This window comes from Anticarsia gemmatalis, chromosome 7 (assembly GCF_050436995.1).
Source record: "Anticarsia gemmatalis isolate Benzon Research Colony breed Stoneville strain chromosome 7, ilAntGemm2 primary, whole genome shotgun sequence".
Classification (NCBI taxonomy): domain Eukaryota; kingdom Metazoa; phylum Arthropoda; class Insecta; order Lepidoptera; family Erebidae; genus Anticarsia; species Anticarsia gemmatalis.
Window position 1 is genome coordinate 12,841,320 of NC_134751.1, and position 20,474 is coordinate 12,861,793.

Here is a 20,474-nt window from a genome sequence, read left to right on the forward strand (position 1 = left end):
ATTATTTTTCAGAACCTTATGCCAATATTTGATGATGAAGAAATCGGTTCTTGTATCAATAAGGTAATTTAATTTCGTTGTTCATTGATCTCTCCATCGCGTGATTAAGTGTGATGTGTTCTCGGAAGCAACTTGATATATTAAATACTAGCTGACCCGCGCAACTTTGCTTGCGTCACATAAGAAAGAATGGGCCATAATTTTCCCCGTTTTTGTAACATTTTTTACTGGTACTCTGCTCCTATTGGTTGTAGCGTGATGATATATAACCTAAAGCCTTCCTCGATAAATAAGCTATCTAACACTGACAGAATTTTTCAAATCGGACCAGTAGTTCCTGAGATTAGCGCGTTCAAACAAAAAAACTCTTCAGCTTTATAATATTAGTATAGATAAGAAATTAAATTTGGTTTATTTGGAGTTACGTTAAGAAAAAATAAACTTTATTTAATATTACTACTTCAATAGGAGAATGTAAAAATGATCAAGCGCTTTATATTATCAAAGGGATGAATGCTTTTGAATCTTGTACAGGCTTCAGTCGGTGCATAACTTAGAGACGGCACTCGAAATCTACAGAATTATGCTTTTATTTTTAGTTTTGTGGTATAATTTGAAATGAAAGATATTTCAATGCATTCATGTTAAGCAATAATTGGAGAACGAAGCCAAGTGTATGAACCTTTAATACCGAATTTCTTTACCAAATTTTCTTGAAAGCTTACTAGCTATTAAATTTTATAAGCTTATTTTAATACACTTATGTCTAGCAACACAATAATTGTCTATAAACGAATCTAAAGGTATGGAATACTAGGTTCTGCCCGGCGCTTCGTCCGCGTGAATGGATTTCCCGGGTTCGAAAGTCATGTGTTAATCCAGGATTCCAATTAATTATTATGATTGCACCAAATTTTGATTACTTTAGTAGTTTTGTCGTGAAAGAGTAACAAACACAGAGTACATGCATCCATGCTTATAATCGCAATTACAATATTAGAAGGACAAAGACTTGTTTTCTTTAGCAATAATTGAAAAATAAACCGAGTGATTCCTCTTAATTCTCTTGAAGGCTAACCAACCAATAAATATATATTGACTTGTAATAACTCTCGCAAATACGGCATAACCTTCAATATTCCTAATCTGTTGGTCAAAAAGTACGTAACACTAATTGCTTAAGTTTGACTTACGCTACTTTCTCGATAGTTCTATAGACAAATAGAAAATTAAGATTCAGACGTTCAATACGATTTTGTGCCTTGTGCGATTGTTAGCGTCTGCGGAACCTTTTACAGGATTATTTTCTTCAAATTGCATTAAGTTTATTAAAAATTCATAATGTAGGTAAGCGTATTCTTACAAACGATTTAAAAATAACTCAAATTCAATTTATTTTTATTTGCAGAAGAAATATTGTACAATAAATAGGTACAATAAATTCTTTAAGATTTCAAAACTTAATCAAAGTAGTACAAGATAAATTTCAAGACATAATTTTAACAAACTTCAAATACTTACTCATTATCAACATTTCAAAAACCACATAAAACTAAGTTTGACAGCAAAAATTCACGATCAAAGTTCATTAAAGTTTAAATAAATTAAACCATAGCTTTAAAATAACTTGAAAACGTTCTATCACCATGACATTCAATTAAAGTAAAGTGGCCAAGTGTGAACTGTTCATTACTTAGTTTTTAATCACATTGGAGTTTGTTACATTACTAGCTGCCACATGGAACAAATAACTGACACTTAAGTGAATAAGGCTGCTTTTATATTATACTGACCAATGTGGTACAGTAGTATTTACCCAAATACGTAGAATTAAAAAAAAAATGTAATAGTTTCAGAAGATCACTAAAGTATTTTTTTTGTAACCCGTAACTGTTCCACTGCTGGGCAAGGGTCTCGAGGGTCTCCAAGGGTAAAATAGAAATAAAAATATTTTATTTTAATTTATCTTATTGTTAGTAGTTAACCTAGAGTCAAAGTTGTCTAAGACGCTCGAATGCCGTTTGACATGGCTTAAAGACTTATCATTTTTGTCAAAAACCGGGACCGATTTTTCCGTGCCCTACAAAGCACGGAGACGCTCAATTCAAATGCGTTCACCCATGTATGGAACCGCGCCAAGGGATACCTAACCCACAGATCGTTTACCAACCGGTAATCGTAACTGGCTATGAACACTTTTAATAAAATTATAATTCAAAAAAGGTTTCGTTTTGAATTTGTGAAATCACATTAGAATTTGAAACTATATAAACAAAAATGTCTTGAAAATCGGTTTAAAACAATAGCCAAAATAACAGACAATTCGACTTTCGCATTGTAATATCAGTGTTATAAGCAAGAAAATAAATTCCCCATTACTGTGCCACGCGAGGCTATGAGAATAAAGTCATCTTATTGGTGAAATATGTATCCGGGAGCAACGCGGTATCTAGTACATCGCTAATGGCTATGCAGCATAGCAATTATTGATACGGGTTCAATAACATTTCTTTGTGGACTATTGTTTTTTACTCTCTCTGTAGTCTAGTAGTGTATGCGATATGTTGAACACGAAGCTTGGGTTCGGTTCCCGGATTGGACAAAATGCTATTGGTTATTTATAATTTATGTTACAATATTTTCAACAGTAGTCCAGAGTTTGGTAACGCTCGGTATACAGCAATAGGTTCCCCCCTAATTGCATTGGACTAACATTATAACATGGTAAAACGTGATTCTAATTCATACACCTCGTCCCACACTCTCTGGTATAAGAAATAACAGGCGTGATCTAATGTATTTTTTTGTAGAAAAAACAAATACGTCACCTTAAATGCTTGGATGCAGGTGTTTTAATCTAAAGACTAGACAACTTAACACCTAACACCTTAGAACTGCATTACGTACAAAAGGAAATCTTTTTCTACACCTTACCTCCATTTTCTAAGACTTTGCGAAGCCTTTTCTAAAACACATATAAGCGTAAAAGATTTTCTGTGAAACACAACTTTTTCTTCAGCTACATAATTATAGTTACAGCGTCTAGGGTCGGGGTCTGAAAATTTGAATTTGTTCCCTACTTTGTTGTTTGTTGACTATTTGTTTCTTCAGATCTTTTCAGGATTCTCGGGGTTAAGCACAAAATAAGGTTTAAATAGACAGCAAGGCGATAACCTACCGTATTTTGGTAGTGTTGATTCTCGTCTATTACGTATTTGGAAATGCGAATAGTTGTCCGACTTAAAAAAGGGAGGAGATTTGCAAGTCGTCTGTCTTTACATTGGTTTTATTATTACCTTATCTAATGGATGGGTCGATATTTTTGGTTAATAAGTGGTGCTTCCCATGCAGTCTCATTTAAATTTGATCCAAACCGGTAGTCCATTTGTATAGTAATGTAATAGATTGATGATAGTCGTGTTTGCTCGAGTTGCTACTAAATTGATATTCTGCTTTGGAGTTCTCTTTTTTTAACATTTTATGTCCTATACATATTTTTAGACTTTATATAATCTACTTAATTTCTGATTCCTGAGCCGATTCAGATCAATTTATAACGACAAGTAGTGTCTAAAAGTATATCGTTGGACATTGTTTTGTAGTAAAGGCTTTATCAAGTTAGATATAGTTTAAATCATTTAAACATAAGGTTAGGTAAACTTTTCAATATAGCGACACCAATGTTAAATTCATTGACTTTCAAGACTAAGATTGATTTTCACAAAAATAAGTTTCAAAGCTAAACAGGCATTAAGATAGATGTGCGGTTTTAGTCCCGGGATAGATTTATAGACATATCTTTATCCAAATAAATGGTTCCAAATAAATTCTATTCCCACATAAAGTTTAGAAATTTATGCTAAAATTATATAAAGAGATTACCTCTGCCTAAAGCAATCGAATTGATTCAAAATCATTTATTAATGGCTTCATTATCTTTGATATTAATTAAAGCTACTTTTAGAGATAGCGAGAATTGGTCGGAAAATCGTCGTTCAATCCGTAAAGCGTTATACCGTCGTCCATATTGCCACGAATATACGAAGCCGCAATTATAGAACGACATTTGCAGAGCATTATATAACACTGAACTGTTGTTTGAAACCCAAAAAAATGTTTTCACCACATGTGGGTGTCCGTTATTCGTATATTTGTAAAAGTTCCCGTGACAAATACAATTGTTTGTCTGGAAGGTAAAAAAAAAACGATCTAAAGATAGAACGCTCATTAAAACATTTCACGAAATATGGTTCTTGTATCAATTATAGCGCAGAAACTATCTTGTAGGCAAGTGTCCAACTTTCACAGAACATTTCCTGACTCGACAACTAGTCAACTTCGTAACTAATTAGCACACGACTCAGGAAAGTCCTGTAAAAACTACACAGGCGTCACAATAGTCCTTATCAGGTCGCGAGGACACAAAGGTACCGACTCACTCTACCTCCTTTCAAGAACAAAAATTACTATCATTACCTTCCTTTTATTATCTTATCAGAACAATACAAGGTAACCTTTTCTATAACAACCCAAAAGGCAAAAAGTACATATCGAACAGCAGCAATTCATAATATTCTTTTTGTTTGATCTCGGAAGGATAAAAGGTAATTGGGGTTTTCAATTTGCATTGTGATTCGGTCAAAAAATCTCCGGTGAATGGCAACCGGTCGAGTGTTGTCACGCGGCCTGACATCGACAAAATGTGTGATTTTGTATTGTCGCGGTTCCGACAGTTGCCTTCTGTTCCACGATTTATTCGCTTTCCTTGTACGTGAGATTATATTTATTACTTCAGGGTCCCTCACGCCCACGCCACTTTATTCTTTGCACATTTTCTACTTATTCAACAGAAAACTTTACCTACCAAAACTCGGTTGTATGATTAAATTAGTTTTATAAAAGTTATTGTGAGTATAACGATTACGTCAGCTCGGAGCACTTGAATACAAGTAACGTGAACCTTTTCATTTCTCGTGCTCTACAATTACAAGTTGGAAGGTTTTGTATTTAATTAACTGTTGTTATTATTCTTTGATAGAACTAGGGGCGGCGTTTTGTTTGTCTTGCGGTCGACAATATTTTAATTGGTACCCTTCTTGGTTTTTAATTATACAACGTCGGCTGAGATGTATCTGAACTCATTAAAATTAAACAACTAATTACGTAACAGTTAGCCAGACGCTGGGCCTCCCCCCACCACCCCTAGGGAACCCCTATAAGTACAACATTTAATTTCCCCTCTTGCGGTAAATACGGAATTATGGTGAAACTTCATAGTAATTAAAACGTGATTTAGATCAAAGGAGGGACCACGAGCCTCGACTTGAGCTTGAGTTCAGTTTGTCTGTGCGGTGTGCGCTGAGCTCACCTCACTGTGTTTGTTTAGGACTGGTACACCACTATATTGTACACTCACCAGAGCGAGCTGGCTCTTAGCACGTTCGCGTCGTATGATCCACTATTGGGTGTCGAGGCACGACGTGCGTGCAGTCGCCGATGTGTACGGCGCCTTAATGACATGCAACTGTTCCGTGTTAAGTTGGTGTATTGGAATAGTTGGAGGTAGCGCCAAGTCGCGACACTGGAACAAAGCAGAGCGCCGTTGTTCCGCCCTGTCACTTGCGAGCGACGCGGACGAGGGCGGGCGCGGCCTGAGGGGCGGGGGTGAACGATACCAACCGATTTTTTTTCTTTTCATCCCTGTGTCACGGGGGAAACAAACGCTCGGTTGGCACTTTATGAATTTAATGTTCTGTTCATTTTTGTTTTAGCTTTGTTGTGTTTTGCTGTTGTTTTCTTTCAATGACTGATCGCATTGAATACTCGTTTGGAATAAATATTCAGAGCATGTTTTGTGCCGGCGTGAATTAATAATTTAATTAGAATTTATTTAACATCTCATTTGAATACGCTAGATTGATGAATACTAAAATAGCGAACTTTAAGCCTTTATGTTACTTTTACGAACTTTTTCCGGTAATACATTTGAATGTAAAAGAATTCGCAGTTTCCCGTTTTTATAGTTGGCAACAAAACTGGAAGGAGAGAGCTTATAGCGGCGTTGTCGGGTGTACAACAAGACCGTGCTGTTTGTATCTGCCGCTGTTGAATGCCTGTTTTGTTTTATTGTTCTCTAGCATTAAGCAGATTACATTCCTTCTTAATTTATTTTTCATAAAGAGGCAAGTCGATATTTCATTAAGAACATTTCTTTACTGGGCACGCTACTAAACTTCTGGTTAAGACAGACTTCTAGATAGTTCTCTTAGAGCCAACGTATAACAATTAAAACTTAGCTAGATCCGGCGATCTCTAAATTCAAAGTCGCAGACATTTGGCCCATTAAAACATACAAAGTTCTCTCAGGGCTAGCTTCACAGTTAAGAAATAAGCGTCAGATAACCTATCTACTAGATATAGTGGCAACCGATGTATGAAAAGAACTGTCAACATTTCATCTGATAGATCTCTGATAGTTGTTAAGTTCGTGGCTAAGTAACAACAACCGCAAAGACCGGTCTCTCAAGTTAAGCTACGCTTGCCGAGGTTAGTCTGTGGATGGGTGACCATATTATACATACCAATTTCATCCATGTTTCGAAAGGCCCGTCAATTTTGGGGACCGGCTGTCATTTGATTAGTCGTTACGAGAAGTCTAAAACTTGAAAGTTTGACAACCAGTCTCACCGCGGGGTTTCGTGTTATAACTCAGGTACCTGGATTATGGAGGGCCGGTAGGCAGTCAGAAACCAATTCTGATATAGCTGGAAGAAAGGCTAGCCGATTTGAATTCATGCGATAGTTATCTAGAGTGGTAAATTCGGGCTTTATCAATGTATGATATACATAGTTATTATTTTAAGCGCCACATGTTTACACAAGATAGATTATTACACGTCAATTGAACACGTTATCTTTATATATAAAACGCTAGTGGTGTACAAATGAAGAGTACTCAAAGTATCGATGTGTCACAGAGTAAACACCGTGGGCCGCGTATATGTGTCACTAGGGTTGCCACTACCAACAACCGGCTAGCCATCGAGTTGTGTGACAACCAGTTCAGCGCCTCTAGCGGGCATTGTAGAAACTATTTTTACCGTACATTTGAAATGTCAAAGTCTCGGTACTCAATGGTTCCAATTGTATAGAATCGTGCTATAGTAGTGCGATTCTCTACTACTATCGACTACCAACAACCGCCTAGTCATCGAAAAATATTCTCAAAGAAACTATTTTGGCAGTAAATTATAAATATCGAACTCTCGATGGTTCCGATTGTGTAGAATCAAATAGTGCTACAGGTCAAAATCAAAATCAAATCATTTATTCATTTAGGTCAAGTGCTGACACTTATGATAGTCAATGATACAGAGAGTGGTCGCTATACCAAAAGGCCGGGCAGCCCAGCGAGTTTGGCCTAACATACAGCGGTCTACATAAAATCACGCCTCGTTCCGAAAGTAGGCAGAGACCAGAGAACGCCACTTGATACGATCTTACAAACTTTTTTAGCCTAACATTTAGGTAGAAAGACCGGACAACTTGCATTGTTGAGAATTTTATGTCTTAGTGTGAAATATGAATCCAAAACAAAGCATTTTTGACGATATTAACATACACAACGTGAGTCTCGATCCGCGCAAATTCGAAGTATAAAATCCCTTACAGAAGCTAGACTGGCCGGATACCGTGAATTTTGGCTAGACATGCAATCGAAAAGCCTGACAACGTCAAGCTTTATACGGACGGTTGGCAACCCTATGTGTCACTTACCACTTAGCAACTATATGGAACGTTTTCACGTATATTACAGTAACAGCATATAGGTACACCTGATAGTTTACACAATGTTTACATATCCTACTAATATTATTAATGCGAAAATTTGTGTGGATGTATGTTTGATACTCTTCCATAAAACAACTAATAGACGACTTTAAAATAAATTTAATACAAGGATAGCTTATAATCTTTTTACACGGACATAGTTGCAGCAGAAACTAGATACCTACTTATAAAATAAGGATTGGAAAATAGAACTTTCTTCTTTTTTAAAGATAGTTAAAGATTTTCATTTGTTGCAGAAAGATTTTCTCGGATAAAAATAGACATGTGTTTGTTCAGGTTTCGTGCTATATAATATAGCATATTTTTATCGAAATAATCCTATTTTATTATACACATCCTATTTCACTATTTACTGTTATGACCCTTAAACTGCGGCTTCGATTTTTTAAGATGAAAAATATGCTTATTTTACGCTTTCAGTACCAGACTTCGTATAAATCTTACCAATAGTTGTGCAAGCATAAAAAACAAGCATTTGATAGTATTCTACATTGGTGCCAGTATCTAAAAATGTGTTTGGAATTTCCAAAAACAAAAACCGTAGGTTTTGCTTCATAATTTCATATCAAAATTGTTATAACTTAAAGTTTAAGTATTATGTTTTTTTTGCGCTATTATCGCTCAGTTTAAATACCACTTTTTTGTCACCCATCTATATAATGACCGCGCCAAGGGTTGTTTAACTCACAGATCGTTTACCAACCGGAGAAAGCAACTGGCTATGAGTTTCCAATAGTAAATAAAATGCATTAACTTTATACAATTTCAAGCGGAACATATTAATTCAGATGCACCGGGTGGATATTATTAAGCCGTATGCGTCTGGTTGCAGCCCAGCGATGTATGTAAATCCGTTGATGCTGTTATTTCACTAGCAAACCTGTTGGTGCAGCCAGTACTAAGCCTCTGAGCTCGCGTTTTTTGTAATGGTTTATAAAAATACTAGTTTTATTTTGTATAAGGACCGTTGTAAAGCGGTTTACATAATACATTTATAACACGCCTGCTATTCTCGTAAGTGTAGCCAGAGTTGTATGAAATACATGCAGGTGCACGTTTCGCCATTTATGCTGTTAGTCCCATGTTTAGGGGGTGTGTCTATTGCTGTACTCATGGCATGTTACCAAACTTTTTTTTTTTTTTTTTTGTAAAAGACAACTCCCGCACTAAGAATTGCTCTTGTGTCGCGGGGACTTTTACAAACATACAAACAACGGACACAAAGCACAACCAGACCCGAAACAATTATTTGTGGATCGCACAAATAATTGCTCCGTGTGGGAATCGAACCCACGACCTCCCGATGCAGTGGTATCGGCGTGGTGACCTAAACCACTGCGCCACGGAGCTCCTAATGAGAATTATACTAATACAAATTAGATAAGTTCAAATTTTAATATAAATTAGAAAACGCCAATAGTTCTTTGCCCAACCCGGGAATCGAACCCGACAACTTAGGATCAGCAGTAGAAAAAGTCTTATTAACAATACATATTTTTTATAATAGTATTTGACAGATCTATTTATTGCCCGGTTACAGGGATAGAGCATAGCTAGGCTTAGACATCTCTTTCCTTTCCAACTTCCATGTGCTGCCATCTGCGAAAGCCGGCCTCGACAACGACGTCCATTACTTGATGTCCAATCTGTCACTTTTTTTGGCCATCTATCAGAATGCAGGCGCAAAATATGGCCGGCCCACCCCCTCTTGACTTTTCGCTGTTTTTCACTTACCCCTATTTTTTCTACCCTTATTTACCCCATAAGAAAAAAAAGTCTCTGTGGCGCTGTCGGAAGTGTAAGCGAGTGCTATTCGTGAGTCTCGGGTTCGATTCCTTGTCGGCAAAATAAATAATACCATCATTATCATTGGCCTGTGTCCATCTATTGCAGATGATTCAGGTGGCGTCATATAGAGGAATATTTGTAATAAGGGAACATCTTCGTTCGTGACTTAAAAGGCCCATGCGGAAGTGACAACTGCGACCGCATATTTGGCAAATAATACCGATATAAGCGTATACGGTTATAGACCAACATTTTACATAGCGAAACGTTGGGGTGTTTCATACACGCTGCCTAAACCTTCGAGGATTAAAAGCGTGATATTGTGCATGTAAAAAATATTCTATGTAACTGAGCTTATTTCCATTAGCTAAATGACTTCGTTAATAGAAGCTGCTACTAAGAATTCGCGCGGATATTTTAGCCCGTATGCAGTTGTGTCAAATTGAATTCCCGTGCGGGGTGCGAATCCAATGAAACTGCTACTGCTCTGTACATTGTTGGTGTAGCTTTGAGCCAACGTTTTGTCTAAAAGCTTTCTTTACTTAAAATGTTGCAGTTTTCAAGCCGATTTTTACCTACGCCATATAATTTTATTATGAAATTCGGATAACCGTTTAAAAGCTGCACAAAAATGCCGTAATTTGAAAAACATGCACAGACCTTAAAAAAATTATCTTATAGGAACTAGATTCATTTATTTTAAACTCTCTGTAAAAATACGTTGGTATCTGCAATCACGACACTAAAACTCTAAATCAGAAGGTTAACTACCAAATTCATGTAAATTCAACCAATGTGACAAAAGCCGCAAGAGAATTGCAATGACCTAAACACATTTCGCAACTATGAATCTCTAGGCATAGTTATCCCACATGGAGCAATCAAATCGAACTCCCCTAAGGGGTGTAAATCTTCTGCAACTGTTTCTGCTACAATGTTGATGCAACCCTGTGTTCGCACTTAGTCTTACATCTTACCTACTTAAAACAAACGAGCTCATCTCTCTTGAACACCACTTCATTTCAAGCTAGATGAAAACTTGATTTTAATTTTATATTTTTTTAATCTTGGATGCAGTTGAGGTTTTTTTTGAGTTTGAAGTTTCAAGTTGAAGGTATTTAAAACTTAGTTTCTTGAGTTTTTTACTAGTAAAATATTATATTTGAAAAGGTAAAGCGTTTAATCTATAGTTTTTTTCATCAAAGTAACACTTAAATAATTGTACGGAAAAAAGGAGTTCTCCGAAAAATTTCACGCTACTTGAGAGTCCAAACTACAGACCTAGAATCACACTGAACTAGTTTTTGTGTGAACAAATTCTCGAGTAGTCTTAAATTCAAGTCAGGTTTTTCATCGACTACAGACGAGGGTTTTTCTGCTTCACGTATTATCGAGATTTTTCGAAATGCCTACCGGCTACCATAGCCTACCTTCTGAACATTTTCCCACAAAGATATCTTACCTCACTGATTTTCCGGCTACTGCAACTGATCGCTTTTAAACTACCAATAACGATATATAATACGATCTACTTACAATTTTACGACGTTCACTGAACGCTGCGGTGTATTCCTGTCTCGAACCACACTTTGTTCGCAATCAATCGATATAAAACTGTTTATCAAATATCAATAGTCGATGAATTATCTACTGCTATTTATAGTTTGTGAGGTACGTGGAACTATTATATTCTGTGCTGAAGGTATGCCTGAATGTAAAGCGGATTTGAATTCAGCTCTAGGCTGTACTATTGGTGCCTGCTTCGAGCGGCCATCGGCTTTTCAACAAAGGAATGTACTCGTCTATCTATATACATATTAATATTGAAAGAAAGGGTAGTTTGTCTGTCCATTTTTAAAGCTAAGGCTTTTTAAATATAAGTTATATTATGACCAATTAAGAAAAGTTTTACTTCTAGCAATCATAGGAACATATCGTAATTTTTTTCTCACGGTGGTTAAATAGTATATCTCGTAAGTTTGCACAGAATCATTCGTTTTCCAAATCGAACACCGCGCCTAATGTAATATTTAAGGTAGTCCCGTTGTTGTGGCGAATTCGATTCACAAGAAACAAATATTTATGCGCATAGATGTTACGGATGTGGGCGTATTTTGAATCCGTGATTTACGTGTTTATAAAGTCCTCGTATTGCTGTTTCTTGGAAATAGCCATTTACCTAAAAAACAATTCCAACAACACAATCGATACACAATACCACATATTGACCATAATATCCTAGAATACCTAGGAGATACGGTTTATTCCAAGAAGTTAACATGGGAAGCTTAAAATAAGGAGAGAGAAGCGCACAGAACATACTCGGCAATATTATGTAGAACTTGAGGCCGGCCGCGACTTCGTCTAAGTGGAAATCCTTCCCGTGTAAATCCCGATCCCTCGGGAACTCCAGGATAAGCCTATATGTTATTCTGGGTCTTCAGCTACCTATATATCAAATTTCATCGTATTTGGTTCAGTAGTATTTGCGAGAAAGAGTAACAAACTTTCGCATTTATAATATTAGTAGGATAGTAGGATATCCATAATTCCATTTCACGCTCCATCATAACTATAATAAAATATATTAAGGTGTATATTATCACGTTCAAAACGTGTAAAACGTGAAATAAATGTAGACAAAACTATCGTAAAACAAAAGTTAACTGGCCTGAAATCCGGAGAGTAATATAATTTTAATTGATTCGCGGCACAAACCTCGACGAACTCCGAAGTAGAATCTTTAGAAGATCGAGTTTCGTATTGAATTAAATATGTCTCACCTCAATCTGACTTGCTGGGATAATGGAGGGGTATAGTGTGTGTACTGAACGAATCTTTTGACAATACTTTGTGTATCTTTATATTTGTAAATACATTTTGATATATATTTCAGAGGCCGTGGCCAAGTTACAACAGCCAAGGATCGATTTCTCAGGTAGTTATGCTTGCCGGTTGGTCAGCGGATGGGTGACCATATTATACATATCGAGGTCCTCCGTGGAAGAACGGCTAGGTTATAGATGATTTTGATATATAAGTATTATCTGTCCGCCAGCGGTAGCGTGTTTCACAGAAATTCAAACACCAAGGTGATTGAATTTCATCTGTAATATAAACTTTTACTGGTAATAGAGTTTTTTTTGAGTAATGGAAACCTGACTAAAACGCCGAGCAAACCAAGAAATAGATTGTCAATATTTTTTTTTTATTATTGGACCAAAAACTATATGAGTCAATTGTACGAATCACTTGGCGATGTAAAAGGTTGGGCAAGAGTTTCTCGTTATCTTTGGTTTAGCTCTGCTCACTGGCTTTAATGAATGACTTCATTTATGAGCATGAGCGTGTTAACTACGTATAATTTTAGAAACATTAGTACTCCATTGAAATGTGAAATAGTCAAAAGATTTTCATGTGATCTATCAATTATTTAAATCTTTTCTTTTAAAAAGGTGGCTTTTCTATAAGTGATGTAGCCCCAATGATTGATACAAGTTAAAAAGAAAAAAACAAACGTAACTATTCTAAATTTTTTCAATTAAAGGAACCTCGTTTCTGTCTCATTGGACGAAGGAGAAACCGAGATACAAACATAAGAACAAAAATTAGAACTTCGCCCTCAAAACTATTGCGTCTGCGACTATCCACAGCTACACTAATTTAGAAAATGGTAAATACTTTCATTTACTCCACACACATTAGAATTTGGCGAAGTAACCTTACCTAATAAATTACCTTATTAACGTTATAATAACTCATCTCACTTACATGTATTAAATTCTATTTATATCACCAACATTTAAGGCCTAAAGGCTATCGGTAACCAATATCAGGTATACTTCTATTACCGTATTAATATCTAAAGTAATTCTTAGTACTAAGTTGAAAGGTTACATATTGGTTAAATTCCCCATAGACTGGCTATAAACCAGTCGCACATGGCCATGTCCATTTAATTAGTTGACTACGTCATCGCTGGAAAAGGATCGAGGTTCTATGACCTTCAAACCTTATATTAAGAAGATCATATACGGATAAAGATTGGAGCACACATATTAAGTCGTAAGCGGATAAAGAATGAAATTAATGAATTTGACTGTCTCCGTGGCGCAGTTTAGGTCACCACGCCGTTACCATTGCGTCGGGAGGTCGTGGGCTCGATTCCCACACTGGACAATTGGTTCGATCCACACATAGTTGTTTCGGGTCTGGTTGTACTTTGTCTCCGTTGTTTGTATGTTTGTAAAAGTATAAAAATAAAAGACACGAAAGCAATTCTTAGGGCGTAAGTACATTAAAAAAAAAGTGAAGCACATATTATGTATATTAAATCGTAAGCCGATCATCTCCGTACCATCGCGTCGTCATCTGAGCGTGAATTTGATTCTATATTTAGTCTTCGATTTCTGTAAAACAACTTGTTGCTTTACTCAGGTACAGAAAGTTAAAAGGTGTGTAGTGTATAAGTGAGGAGCTTAATGTAAATAGAGTATCAATGTATACTGCTGATATAAAGAACAAAACGCATATATCAATTCGCGTATGTAAATTAATTAACATTGCAATAACTGGTTGGAATTTTCGTCCGTCATTTTATGATCCAACTCGCATTTTAAGTCGCCAATTCCTGACATCCAGCATCAACAAAAAGTTGCTGACACAGGTCGGTCTTTAGGCGACTTGGAGTGTAAGCGCATTAGTAGTACCGTCTAATCTTGTGAACCACTAGTTGTCAGATAATAATATTAACAAGCGATTGTGCAGATTCAGCATCTTTTGTAATCAGTTTTGAATTTTGACGACTATTCTACTGCCGGCAAGAATGAACGGTGACTCTCCATTTCGCAGTTATGTGTGCTTCAAGCTTTAAGATCAAATTAATCCTTAAATGAGGCCCTCATATAACCGTATAAGGTTTGATTGCCGCTCGAGATAGCACTTTGTGTGATTCACAAGGGATTGTTTCGAATCTGCCTGAAAAGATTGTCATTGAGAAGCATTCGCATGTGAAAACAGTCCAGATTTGAGTGTAATCAGTGTGTGAGTATTCGTTAGTGCGTCCAATCTCGCGTTGTTACGTTACACTCGGATGATCGCAGTGAATGACCGCCTTGATTGTCCGTCATTTGTAACATTGTCAACACAGGGCTTGAAGGTTTCTTGAAAAATATACTTAATTCTGACTATATCTTTAATGTTCGTGTACAAAGTTTAAAGCTCTTTCTCAGCCGCTTAGGGCTCAGCAGCTGGGTTTTATCAAAAAACTTTGCCATTCTTATTATTTAAGGACTAGCTGACCCGCGCAACTTCGCTTGCGTCACATAAGAGAGAATGGGTCATATTTTTCCCCGTTTTTGAAACATTTTTTACTGGTACTCAGCTCCTATTGGTCGTATCGTGATGATATATAGCTTATAGCCTTCCTCGATAAATGGACTATCTAACACCGAAAGATTTTTTCAAATCGGACCAGTAGTTCCTGAGATTAGCGCGTTCAAACAAACAAACAAACTCTTCAGCTTTATAATATTAGTATAGATGAACAATTAAGTTAGAAATAATGCGCTGCAATTTATGTCATTAGAATTATCTTGTACAAAATGTAAAATACCGTGAGAACCAAGTTTTAGTTTTGGATTTACGGCTTACGAATAAGTGCCGGATAGACTACCTGAAGGCTTAAAAGATGAAAGCTTTATGTACGAGACTCTCTATAATATTAGTCTAGTAGTACTAATTGTGAACTGTTGTGTAGTTGTATACTATAGCCAACTAAATCCTCAATTTGAGAAGTATTTTATCAAAATTTTAACTACAAATTCATACTACAAACTGTTTTCATTCATGCTTAATATGAAAGTTTCTATAACTTACTGTTTCATAATTTATGTGCAAGTGAATTTGAATTCTTAACGGATTAACTACTGAAACTATAATTGAGTTTTCTCTACTTTAGTTCTTTGTCAACCTGGTGGCAAATTTACGGCTAAATTATTCGTTTAAGACGAAAAACCTTATTTATAGTGTGTTCGATCATGACTTTTGTGTTCGTGTTTTCATATAATTTCGATCCAGTGAGTAAACAAAAAGTAGAAGTTTCCTAATTAAAATAAATAAATGGAATCTAAAAAGTGGCTAAATTAAAGTAGGGGAACCTGTTGTACCTTGGCACTATGTGTACCTAGGCCACTGGGCTCGTTTTCATATATTCGCGCGATACTAAATTCTACTGTTCATGGTATTCGATACGTCACTACAGACTATTCAATGTGTAGTTAGTCGCATACCGCCATTAAGCCGGTGTTTGGTGTTATCGACGCTGAAACTTTTTTGTGTGAAAAAGTAAGTATTTCTAATAAATTTTGTAGTCTAATAGTTTTAAAAGTTTTCTAATAGTCACTTAACTGTTATATGCTATCGGTTCTTTGATTTTACAAGTCTCAACACAATAAAATACTTACGAGATACTTAACTCTAAACTATATAAAATCCACCGTTTTAGTGAAGTTGGAGTAGTGTTGTACCTCGGCCACTGTCGATCAGCTGTACCTTGGCCAGTGGCCAAGGTACAACCTGGATGTTGTACTTTGGCCAGGAGAATGTTTTATTAAATTATTTCACATTTATGTAATAATATTCCTAATAAAATATCTTTATTATTTCAGAAATTGATGCAAAAATCACTTAAAAACTGGAAATGGCCTGCAAAAGAGGATTTAAATCTGTACCCGATGAGTGACGTTGTCGAAAAAATTAAAACCCCGCAAAAAGTTAACAAGAACAGAGAAATTTATTGTTCCAGAGATACAGAAGTACTGGGATTTCTACTAAATGCTTAAGGCTGAATAATATATCTACACTAGCTGACCCGCGCAACTTCGCTTGCGTCACATAAGAGAGAATGGGTCAAAATTTTCCCCGTTTTTATAACATTTTTTTCTGCTGCTCTGCTCCTATTGGTTATCTAAAACTGAAATATTTTTTCAAATCAGACGAGCAGTTTCTTAGAATAGCGCGTTCAAACAAACAAACAAACTCTTCAGCTTTATAATATTAGTATAGATTATTGATAGTGTTTTTATAATAGCTAGTCCAAATGACTGATTAAAATTTAAGAGAGAAATAATAATTTGTATATAGGTAAAGATAATTGTTTCAATATTTTGTTTTCCATTTGCTATGCTATATAGGTATATTGATTTGTTATATTATATTATGTGATATCGTCGCTGCGCCTGCCAAGTTCCACATGTGTCTTTTGTGAGATTTTGGAAAACTTTTTCTTTGATTTGGGACACAAGATTCATTTTTTTTTTAACATCAAAATACACATATGGACTTTGGTAGGCGCAGCGATGTGATGTAACGAAACGGTGGCAAAAAGTTAGTTGTTTTTGTTTAAATATTTTGTTTGAAAAGCATAAAAATAGCTATGAATATTATTTTAATTTTGATCATTTCTAAATGTTGATCATTTGAGAATTTTTAAAATGTTTTGTTAAATACTGTATACTGTAATAATACTGTGTACTGTAATAAATCAAATAAAATGATTTTAGTTAACAAAACTTGATAATTTGCTTAAATTACCCCCAAATTTCAATGTGTCCTAGGTACAACGTACTACTGGCCTAGGTACATAGGGTATGTTGTACCTTGGCCACATTTCCCATTTTTTTCTAAATTTAAAAATATTATGTAAGTATTAAATATACATTTCTGATATTTTTTTGGTGAGTACCCAAATAATTGACATTTCAAAATATGCAAATATGATTTGTGTGCTGCACGTCAAATCACAATAAAAAATATATTTCTAAAAAACCGGCCTAGGTACAACAGGTTCCCTTACTATACTTTAATTTAGCCACTTTTTAGATTTTTTTCACTTAATCACTTTAGCCACTTTTAAATCTCTTACTAAAAATAAATTTGTTTCATGAACTGAGATGAATTCAAAATTTTATTCTCTAATTCAGTGCCATAGAAGATTTTTAAAAAAGGAGTCTAAAGTCTTAATTCTTTAACGACATTATTCGAAATCAGTTCAGCGATAACTGTGAAAGCGTAACAGGTAGATTTAAAGACTTTCGAATAAAAATTAATAGTATATTAATAAAGATTTACAACCGGCATCATTTACGGCTCATATTTCGTAGCTCTTAAAACGCCGTATTATTCAGCGTTTAGTATACTGGGAATATACCGATACGATCTTTTAATCGAATCATGTCCCTCATACAAGCGCACGAAATCGAGCTTTCACGCGCCACTGACGATATCAGAAAACGACGAATATAACAGAATATCCTGTAAATAAATATTAAAGGCAATGGCTTTGAATTGCGTTAATATTTTAAAGTGAAATGTGTATTGTTTCAGCTGCGGTAACCGTATTATTGATATATCACAATGTTTACTTTGTGTACCGTTGCAGAAGCTATTACCTATGTTTAGAATGTTTTTATTTTGTTATAGTTTATTCTTTATACAACACTGGTGGTAGTTAACTTTAAAAAACCATTGATTGACACGAGGAAAAAGTTATTATATTATGTTTCTGAAAAAGACTACTCCCATACTTACAATTGCTCATCGGGGGCTACTACAAACATATCACATTTACAAGATTTATATCCGTAGTAATATTTATTAAACTGCCGCTGTGTGATGCAGTTAGTAGCTGTATCCTGCCGATCATGAGGTACCTATGGGTTTCGATTCCGGATTTCTAATTTATATTCAAATATTTCTCAATATTAGCCCGAAGTTTGCTACATGTCCTTTTACACATTTTTACTTCTAAAGGCGAAACGTCGATGTATTAATATTTAAAACACCTTTGCCTAAATCTTCTGGAATAACAAGCGTGATTTTATGATAGTTTCATTATAAATGTTAAACAAGTGAACTTATTTTTGACATAGTGAAAGACATTTAGTGATGGAAATACCGAGTGAAGCTATGAACGCATGTTGTGCAGGTCAGTTTGTACTGAACACACACGCCTGGCAAATACACGTTGGGGAAAGCAAACATACCGATTGCTTTACAATTTGATTTACTACAGTCTTATTCATATATTGTATCACAACTGAGGTAATAATGAAAACTAATATTATTAATTTCAATTAATAAAAATGTCACCCATTCAGCATGAATGTAGGATGATGTCATTTGTTTCATAGATCGATAAGTTCCAATATTAGGAAATTAACTTTTAATTTATTAAAGTCCCAAAGGAATGAGTTAATTATGAATTTGGAACACGAAAGTATTTTAAATACACAATTAGAAGTATTTCAAACAATGAAACTCATTCATACGTGTTCTTTTGTAAATAATATATTTATTTAGAAACTAGTTTCAAGTGGCATTTTCTGGTCTTTGCCTACAACTACGGGAAGAAGGCTTGATTTTATGCATACATGTACATATATTACTGGCTCATTGGTGTTACTATATCGTAGTATGTATAATTGCTTTAGTTTCTGTTATTCCTTTTAATATCCCGTCAAAATTTATACCGCCATTTCAGACATAAATACGAATTGCCAATAGGTACATAAACATATAGACAGCCAAAAAAATACTTATTTTTTCAATGCATATCCATTTGAAAAAATGTTGCTATTATAACATTAGAAATAGACACTTAAATTATTTTTTTTTTGATGTTTCTAGAAAGTTCCTCTTCTCCGATCAACAGCGTCTTTCCCTTTATTTTTCTGAGTGATTAGTCGTGAAGGTACAATCAAAGTGATCTGTTCAATTCACCCAAACGGCTTTAACTCAAACTCTTGTCTTAATTAAAAACGGCCGTGATTGACATCGTTACGACTTTTTTAGACAACGAGATATTTTGTTAAAAGAAAGAATATACAATTGTTTTGATAAAATATACATAAACTGTATCTAAAATGATAACAAAGACAGAATCAAAAACATCAGTCTTTTTAGGTCAATTATTTTAGGCCAATGATTGCTACACATAATTGTCTACAGTCAATTTACCAATCGTTCGAAAGATAGAGTTATTAACTAACTTAAACAAACTTGGTTTTGAAAATGTTTGTACAGGTGATATAAATTATTAATTATGTAAGGAGCTGTTAATAATCATTGATTATAGTTTCCATCGAGGAGCATAACGAACCGTAGTGCCCACAAGCATATAAAGTAACAAAGGCGAATGTGACACAAAGGACCAACATTGTCGAAGCTTCAATGTATTACACTCTCTGTCGTCCCTAAAGATAAATGTAAAAAAACGGTATAAATATTTTAAATCTAATAATAACACGAGATCAAAATCATAATCAAAATTATTTATTCTTTTAGGTCTAATGTTGACACTTATGATAGTCGTTACAATTACTGATTCTATCACTCGGAAAGGGAGTAGAGTCTTCTGAGAAGAGCTAGCAAGAAACTCACGGCCACTCTTTTCAATCGCCAAAAGATATGGTTGATACAATTTGCCCTCATATTTTACTACATAACTTACGAGAAAGACTGCATTTTACCGATTTTTGCTTATTTTGCTTGACGTAGTCTTTACGGGCCGCGGTCGCTTTGTCATGCGACGCGAAAGTTGCATAACTAATTTTGTGTTTTAGCGCCGAAAATAAACTAAAGCACAAAGGTCCCTTGTCTAAGTAATCGTTAACAAGCCAGAGGGAGTCACCAGCTTTTAGCTCAAGTCCTTACAAGCGCTATAAGTTGATATTTTAAGTGTAAGCTGTTTGCGTTCGTCCGAGCCGGGCCCCGCTGCACGGATTATTGGATTTATCTCTACAATGCTACTTGCTAACTGAAAATCCTACTTTTCT

The 20,474-nt window shown here is 35.2% G+C and overlaps 1 protein-coding gene across 1 annotated transcript in view; it reads left to right on the forward strand.

The window, feature by feature from the left end:
- Trpgamma (Transient receptor potential cation channel gamma) overlaps nt 1–20,474 on the forward strand; it is a 49,043-nt gene that overhangs the window by 1,040 nt on the left and 27,529 nt on the right. The gene's annotated exons all lie outside the window — the stretch shown is intronic.